This window comes from Hylobates moloch, unplaced genomic scaffold, assembly GCF_009828535.3.
Source record: "Hylobates moloch isolate HMO894 unplaced genomic scaffold, HMol_V3 SCAFFOLD_19, whole genome shotgun sequence".
Classification (NCBI taxonomy): Eukaryota; Metazoa; Chordata; class Mammalia; order Primates; family Hylobatidae; genus Hylobates; species Hylobates moloch.
Window position 1 is genome coordinate 47281004 of NW_026652294.1, and position 8101 is coordinate 47289104.

Here is an 8101-nt window from a genome sequence, read left to right on the forward strand (position 1 = left end):
CCGAGGCGGGCGAATCACGAGGTCAGGAGATCGAGACCAGGGTGAAACCCCGTCTCTACTAAAAATACAAAAAATTAGCCGGGCGTGGTGGCGGGCGCCTGTAGTCCCAGCTACTCGGGGAGGCTGAGGCAGGAGAATGGCGTGAACCCGGGAGGCGGAGCTTACAGTGAGCCAAGATTGCGCCACTGCACTCCAGCCTAAATTGTAAAAAATATCAAGAAAATAAAACAGACAAAAACCTCCTTCTAAAGACAACATTTTAACATTTTGAAACATCCTTTTTTTTTTTCGCTCTGTCACCCAGGCTGGAGTGCAGTGGTGAGATCTCAGCTCACTGCAACCTCCGCCTCCCTGGCTCAAACGATTCTCCTGCCTCAGCCTCTGGAGTAGCTGGGATTATAGGCATGGCATGCACCACCACATCCAGCTAATTTTTTTTTTTTTTTTCATATTTTAGTAGAGACGGGGTTTCACCATTTTGGCCAGTCTGGTCTCAAACTCCTGACCTCAAGTGATCCGCCCACCTCAGCCCCAAAAAGATTGGGATTACAGGCGTGAGCCACCGTGCCCAGCCCAAACATCCTTTTTTACACACATATACAGCCATATTTTTATATCAATAGTCTCAAATTATATATACACTGTTCTGGGACTTTTAAAAAAATTTCAGCAAGACCTTGTGGCCATCCTTCCATGATAATACGTAGAGCATGAGATTGTTCTTTTAAATGACTACATAATATTTTATTGTGAGAGTATAATTTTATTGAATTTATTTATAAACACTAGTGGCGAGCATCCACTTTTCAGCTTTTCACAATTAAAAACAACACTGTGATGAGCTATCCTTATATATGGATTCTTTCTGGAATAAGAAATAAATAGACTGAAAAATTAGAATGTACAATTCTAGAGGTCCCGCATTGTCAAATTATGTTCAAAAATGTGCACCGCGAAAAAGTCTAAAAGTTCAGCCAAGGTTCACATGGGTCATTTCTGGGCAAAAGGACCAAGCATGATTTTGCTCTTCTTCCTATTCTTCTGTCCTCCTCAGCTTTTCTATTCTAAGTGTGTCCTTCGTTATGCTGATGCAAGTTGGCAATTTTACATTGCACAAGAATATATGGTTTTAATCCACGCAAGTGTCGCCTCTGACGACGCTCTCTTTCCAGTTCCTCCTGCACCACACTTGCTCTCATCATCTGCTACAGGGGAGGGACCTGCTAGCCCTGTGCCTAAGTTAGCACCAGCAGGAACCCACAGGTGTTCAGTGGGGAGTCGCTGACTGCCTTGGAGAAGTGTATTTGAGACAAGCTGTTAATGGCTCATGGTCCTAGGGTAACCCCCTCGGCTGGCACCTGCATTTAGCACAGCAGTAAGCCAAGCAGTTTCCAGCTTGTGGGAAAGAAGCTTTGAGGGGTCCCTAAGGGCAAGAAGGTCTTTCCTGGCTCAGTCCAATCAGATACCTGCTGTGGCTGTGCTTCTTCTGGCCACAGGTCCCTGTCTTTGTTGGTTCCCTGCACTGACCTGGCCAAAATGAAGCTGCTTGCTTCTGGGCAGCAGCTGTCCCCTCCCCCAGAAAGTCTAAAAGGACACAGAGGACGTCTTCAGTATTTCCGTAGAGGTCACAAGTGAAGTGGGTCGCTGTTTTGCGTTTGGTTGGTGCTGAGACACTTCCTCTTTCATTTATGTCTTATTCAGGCCACCTCCTCCATCCCCCTTGAAGACTGAAAAAGCGGAACTTGAAAGAAAAACTGAAAATTTCAGACTGAGCTACAGTGCAGGAGACCATGCTGTCATCCTGAAGCAGAGCCTGGGGACGTCACCAAGAGGATCACAGCATCCTCCAGGTTCACTGAGGCCACTGACCCAGGCTTTTTTCTTTTCTTTTCTTTCTTTCTTTTTTTTTTTTTTTTTAAATAGAGATCAGAGTCTTGCTAGGTTGCCCACGCTGATCTCAAACTCCTGAGCTAAAACAATCCTCCCACCTCAGCCTTCTAAAGTGCTGGGATTACAGGCTTAAGTCACTATACCGGGCCTGACCAGGGACTTTCTTCCTCCCCTCATTCGAACTTTCTTAGCTCCCACTCAAGTCTTCCTAAATGCTATGTGGTATCCTTGGGACTCCTAATTCCTAATTTTTCAGGAAGTGAAATGATATTTTTAAAGTAAAACCCAAAATCTGCTTTTGCTCAATTATTTGAATTTACTGTATTTATATGCCATACATATATATATATATAGAGAGAGAGAGAGAGAGACAGAAAGAGTGCATATAGATATACACACACATATGTACACACATACACACACACACACATCAGATTGTGGTAGCTTTTGGAAACTCTCTGAGGCACAGAAAGTAAGTTGCCTGACAAGACATCAAAGAATTGCAAAAGAGGCCACAGCCCCAAAGGCCTTACTGACTGCTTTGTGATTTGTAGCATGACTGCTGATAAGCATCTATTTGCTTCAGTAAATAGAAGTTGAATCATAACATTTGTTCCAGGAAACAGTAACTGAAGTCGCAAATCATAAATAATAAAGCATGAAAAATCTTCTTTTAACCTAATGGACTAAAAGATTTCTTGCTTTTTTCATTTCTGCTAATGGCCTCTCTCCCTTGGCACTGCCAGAGCTGGCCCATTAAAGGTGAATTGAGCCTCAGTTTGCAGGCAGGACGTGGTCCAAAAGATCATTTGTAATTTGGTTGTTTGGACCAAAGAATGTGTTTTCCCCTAGAAACCGTTTTTCTCAGGGTGACTGGGTTCTCAGATTCGCTCGCGCAGTGCTGTTCAACTTCTACTGAAGCTGAGCTCTGGGTCTTTGAGGGCAGGTTCTCTGCAGTGCAGGAGGGAGAAATCAGGTCACCTGCTGCCTCTTTGCATAGAGACCTGGCTCTGAGCACGACTTAAGCATAAGTAGTTTTCTTTTCTACTTTCTCAACTCCCTTTTGGCATCCAGGTCCAGGGCCCTAGTCCCTGGATTGCAGCACCCTTTCCTAATGTGCTTTACCCACCTCTGGGCTGCTTGCCTGCTAAGGGGGATCTGGGACCCCAAATTACCCACTATTCCTGCTTCCTGACCAATCAGACTTCCATTTCCTCAGGGCAGTTGATATCAGCTAAGGGCCAAGGGAAAAGCAAAAGGAGAAGATATGAATTCACACTAGTAGGTGAATCGTGGAGAACCTCTTAACCCTCTTAATATCTTCTCATGTTAAAATGAATTGGTTGTGAGACTTGAGAGTCCTTGTGGCAGTATGGGTTAGGGATGAACACGGTGACTAAGGATTCAGAATTCACACACACATTAGTGGGACTCTTAGGCTTTTCACTGCACCTGCTTCCAGAACACTGGCAGTCAGTTAGGAAACGATCCTACTCTGGGAAAAAATGAGACGGTCACAGAGAAGAAACTTTCAGGTTCAGACACTGGGAGACTCCCCTCAGTGAATAAGCTGATTCTCTGCCAGATCGCCTCTGAGAATAAGCCACATTCATGAACACAGAACCCCCCACCAGTTCTTTGTGCCTCATAATGAAATCTTAACAGATAGCCAAAGATTACTAGATGTTTATGGAAAGTTCTAACATGAAACAAAAAGACCAAAACAGAGGAAACAACAGAACAAATCTTCAAAAGTAGTATAGTTACTATCTATAGAGAAATAAGAAAAGACATTTTATCCATGAAATAGGATGTATTTTAGACTTTTGGGATGCTATAACAAAATATGATACACTGGGTGGTTTATAAACAAAGAAATTTATTTCTCATGGTTCTAGGGACTGGAATCCAAGATCAAGGTGCTGATTTGGTGTCTGGGGAGGGCCTGCTTTCTGGTTCAGAGATAGTGTCTTCTTGCAGTGGCCTCACATGGCGGAAGGGGTGAGCTGACTCCCTTGGGTCTCTTTTATAAAGGCACTAATACTATTCATAAGGATTCCATTCACATGGCCTGATCACCTCCCAAAGATTCCCATCTACAAATACTATCACATTGGGAGTTAGGTCTCAACATAGAAATTTTGGGAGGGACACAGACATTCAAACCATAGCAGGGTGCAAAATAAAATAATCATAACAAGAAAAGGATTTTGGCTGTGAAAAAGCAGAACAGTTTAAAATAAGTATTCAAAAGAAAAGATAGAAAATAATTTATAAAGTCTGGGTGCGGTGGCTCACACCTATAATCCCAGCACTTTGGGAGGCCGAGACGGGTGGATCATGAGGTCAGGAGTTCAAGATCAGCCTGGCCAAGATGGTGAAACCCTATCTCTACTAAAAATCCAAAAAAAAAAAAATTAGCTGGGCGTGGTGGTGGGTGTCTGTAATCCCAGCTAGTAGGGAGGCTGAGGCAGAGAATTGGTTGAACCCAGGAGGTGGGGGTTGCAGTGAGTTGAGATTGCACCACTGCACTCCAGCCTGGGCAACAGAGCGAAACTCTGTTTCAAAAAAAAAAAGAAAATAATTGATAAAAACTTCAGAATATAGTACAAAAAGATGGAAAAAATGTGAGAGATAAGAAAATTTGAGGATCTATTCTGAAAGTCCAACATCCAGCAAGAATGGAGAGAAGGAAATTATCAAAAAAAATACCAGAAAATTTCTCAGAATGAAAGGATAAGAGTCTCAGTATCGAAGGGCCTGCTAAGTGAGCCACAAAATAAATGGGAAGAAAGGCTCAGGCTAAGGCACATCTTTATAACCCTTCAGAACTCTAAGGATAAAAAGGAGATCCTAAAATCTTCCTAAAAATAACAGACAACATACAAAGGACTAGGAATCAAAATGGCATTGAACATCTCAGTAGCAACATTGGAAGTCAGAAGAAACTGGAGCAAACGGTTTATAATTCTGAGGGGAAATGATTTGCAATCTAGAATTCCATACCAACTCAATAAATTCTCAGTCAAGTATGAGGGCAGAATAAAAACATTTTCAGATGTCAAAGATCTCAAAATATTTATCTCTATGTACCTTTATTCCAGAAGGTTCTGGGGATGTGCTACTAAAACCAAAGGAGTAAGCCAGGAAAGAGGAAGACACAGAATTTAGTAATTTAAGAAACAGGGGATCCAACAGAGCAAAGTGTAGTTGCAGTCCTAGGAACAGCTATGCAGTAGGCCCACGGATGACCAGTATAGATAGGAATGTGGAGATGAGGGTACCCAGAAAAAAAAATGTAACTAGTGTGCATGGGCCATGTAGAGAAGCATTAAAAAACAAAGTAGGCCGGGCGCGGTGGCTCACGCTTGTAATCCCAGCACTTTGGGAGGCCGAGGCGGGCGGATCACGAGGTCAGGAGATCGAGACCACGGTGAAACCCCGTCTCTACTAAAAATACAAAAAATTAGCCGGGCGTGGTGGCGGGCGCCTGTAGTCCCAGCTACTCGGAGAGGCTGAGGCAGGAGAATGGCGTGAACCCGGGAGGCGGAGCTTGCAGTGAGCCGAGATTGCGCCACTGCACTCCAGCCTGGGCGACAGAGCGAGACTCCGTCTCAAAAAAAAAAAAAAAAAAAAAAAAAAAACAAAGTAAAGAATCAGAGAGTCATAAAAAATGAGGCACATGCATGTTATATAGTTTTTTTAAAGAAAATAAATAATAGAAATCAAGTGATGATTAACTCTAGGCAAAAATAAAGAGGTTCTACAAGAACGAAAGCATGGTCATAGTACACTACTTGACTCTGTAGTGCACAATGTTTGCATAATCATCATAATGTAAACACTGACCACCAGATTCAACCAAAATGTGTGATATAATCACAAGAGGAATGAGAGGTAGAAAGTATGATGTATGAGAGTTAAGTCCTCATCTCTCATGGCAATAAATTAACAGATGCTACCTAAAATCAAAAGATCAAGAAATCTCACTATACACACATTGTTGAGAAACATAGAGATAAATACCAGAAAAAACAGCCAAGGAGTTGAGAACAGTAGCCTCTAGGAAGTTGGCCTATGGGGTGAGGACTATTACTTTTCATTACAATGCTTTTAGTACTTCTTAGCTTTTAAAAATGTGTATTTGGAATATTTTCATATATATAGTAATTTTATTATTTATTTATTTTTTGAGACCGAGTGTTGCAGGCAGATCACTTGAGGTCGAGAGTTCAAGACCAGCCTGACCAACATGGAGAAACCCCATCTCTACTAAAAATACAAAATTAACTTGGCGTAGTGGCGCATGCTGGTAATCCCAGCTACTCGGCAGGCTGAGGCAGGAGAATCGCTTGAACCCAGGAGGCAGAGGTTGCGGTCAGCCGAGATCGCGATTGCGCCATTACACTCCAGCGTGGGCAACAAGAGTGAAACTCCGTCTCTACATAAATAAATAGGTTACTTTTGTAGTGATAGGACGATAGCTGGAAAATAAAAACAAGGGCTTAGTATTTTTGAGGGAAGTGTGGGAGGGAAATAAGTTTCCAGGGAAGGAAGCTGGGTGTCCCTTAAGATGAGGTCTTGGAAGTGAACCAGTGGGAGGTTTGGGGAAACAGGTTTGCAATGGAATTGGGCTTCCCCAGGGCTCCTTTTAGGAAGCTGCTAGGACCAACAGATCATGGCATAAACTGGTGAAGAAGGAACTGAGTTGGATAGGAAGGGGGGTGTGGGGGTAGAGGCTTGTTTAGAGGCCAGCTTCAAAGGGAGAGGGGATGCTGGTTAGGTGGCGATTTGTAATTGGGATCACTCAGTGGCATTACCAAGCCTCGCAATCCGCGGTGTCCTAAGGCCTGATGGGTGCTGGGATGCATGAGGGGCCGTACGGGGGAGTGCCTGGGCACCGCGTGCTTCGAGCCCTCACATTCCCAGGGCCAAAGGGGGTCCTCTCACATCTTCCAGATGACAATGGCGAGGCCCTAGGCCAGGCGCGGTGGTCCACGCCTGTAATCCCGGCACTTTGGGAGGGCAAGGCGGGCGGATCGCCTGAGGTCAGGAGTTCGAGACCAGCCTGGCCAACATGGTGAAACCCCGTCTCTACTAAAAATACAAAAATTAGCCGGACGTGATAGTGGGCACCTGTAGTCCCAGCTACTGGGGAGGCTGAGGCAGGAGAATCGCTTGAACCCAGGTGGCAAAGGTTGCAGTGAGCCGAGATTGCGCCACTGCACTCTAGCCTGGGCGAGAGAGAGACTCCGTCTCAAACAAACAAACAGCAAGAAAAAGAGAAAGAGAATGGCGAGGCCCAGAGAGACTGAACGTCCCACCCGAGGCCACAGAGCTAGCTCAGCCCTAATGCTGGCCCCGCGGTGCCTTTCCGACCTCACTGCCTCTTCTGGCATCCGGGTTTCGGCCTCGGAGCGCCAGGGACGCCACGAGGACACGCCCCACACTTGCGCATCTGGGTTCCAGCCCCCGTCGCCCGCAACAAATAAAGAAGGGAAAGTCCCGCGGGTAACGGCCCCAGGGAGCGCCGCGGCTCTACGTCAACCTGCGGCGGCCGCCGACTCATTTGGGGCCACGCTGGTTGCATTCGTCACGCCGGGACGCCTCTCAAACCCGCGGCCTGCCGAGCACGTTCCACAAGGGCGACCCTGGCGACGCGGGCGCGTCTGTGGCTCTGCAGAACCAGGCCGCGGAGCCCCCGCGAGGGCAGGCGGGGAACTGGCGACTGTGGGGGCGGACGGCTGGGGCTTGTAGTCCCCTCGCGACCCTCTACTCTGGAAAAGGGGGGCCGCGGTCGCCGAACTCCAGCTCTGCGCCTGCCCAGGCGGCCGCGCGCTCAAGGGCGTGGCGCGGGCGGGTCGTGAGTGGGGCGGGGCCCACAGGGCGTGCGCGACGGAGCGGCGCGTGGCGCGAAGGGGCGTGGCGCCAGTGGGCGTGGCGTGGCGTAGTGCGAAGAGACGCGGTGCGCACACGCGTGAGGGCTGTCGCGGGTGGGTGGTGTCGAGGCCTGTTGGGTCAGGGCGGTTCGCAGGTGCTGTCAGAGCTGGGCGGGGCAGCAGGGTCGTAGAGGCGGGGGCCAGTCGCGGTCGGTGGAGAGGGATGAGGATGTGGGAAGGACGGACGTGGCGGAAGCCGCGGGGACTGCGGGGGTGGAGTGCCTCTGGGGAGCCAGGGAGGCCTTTCCAGAGGCTCGTGGGGGAAGAAGAGG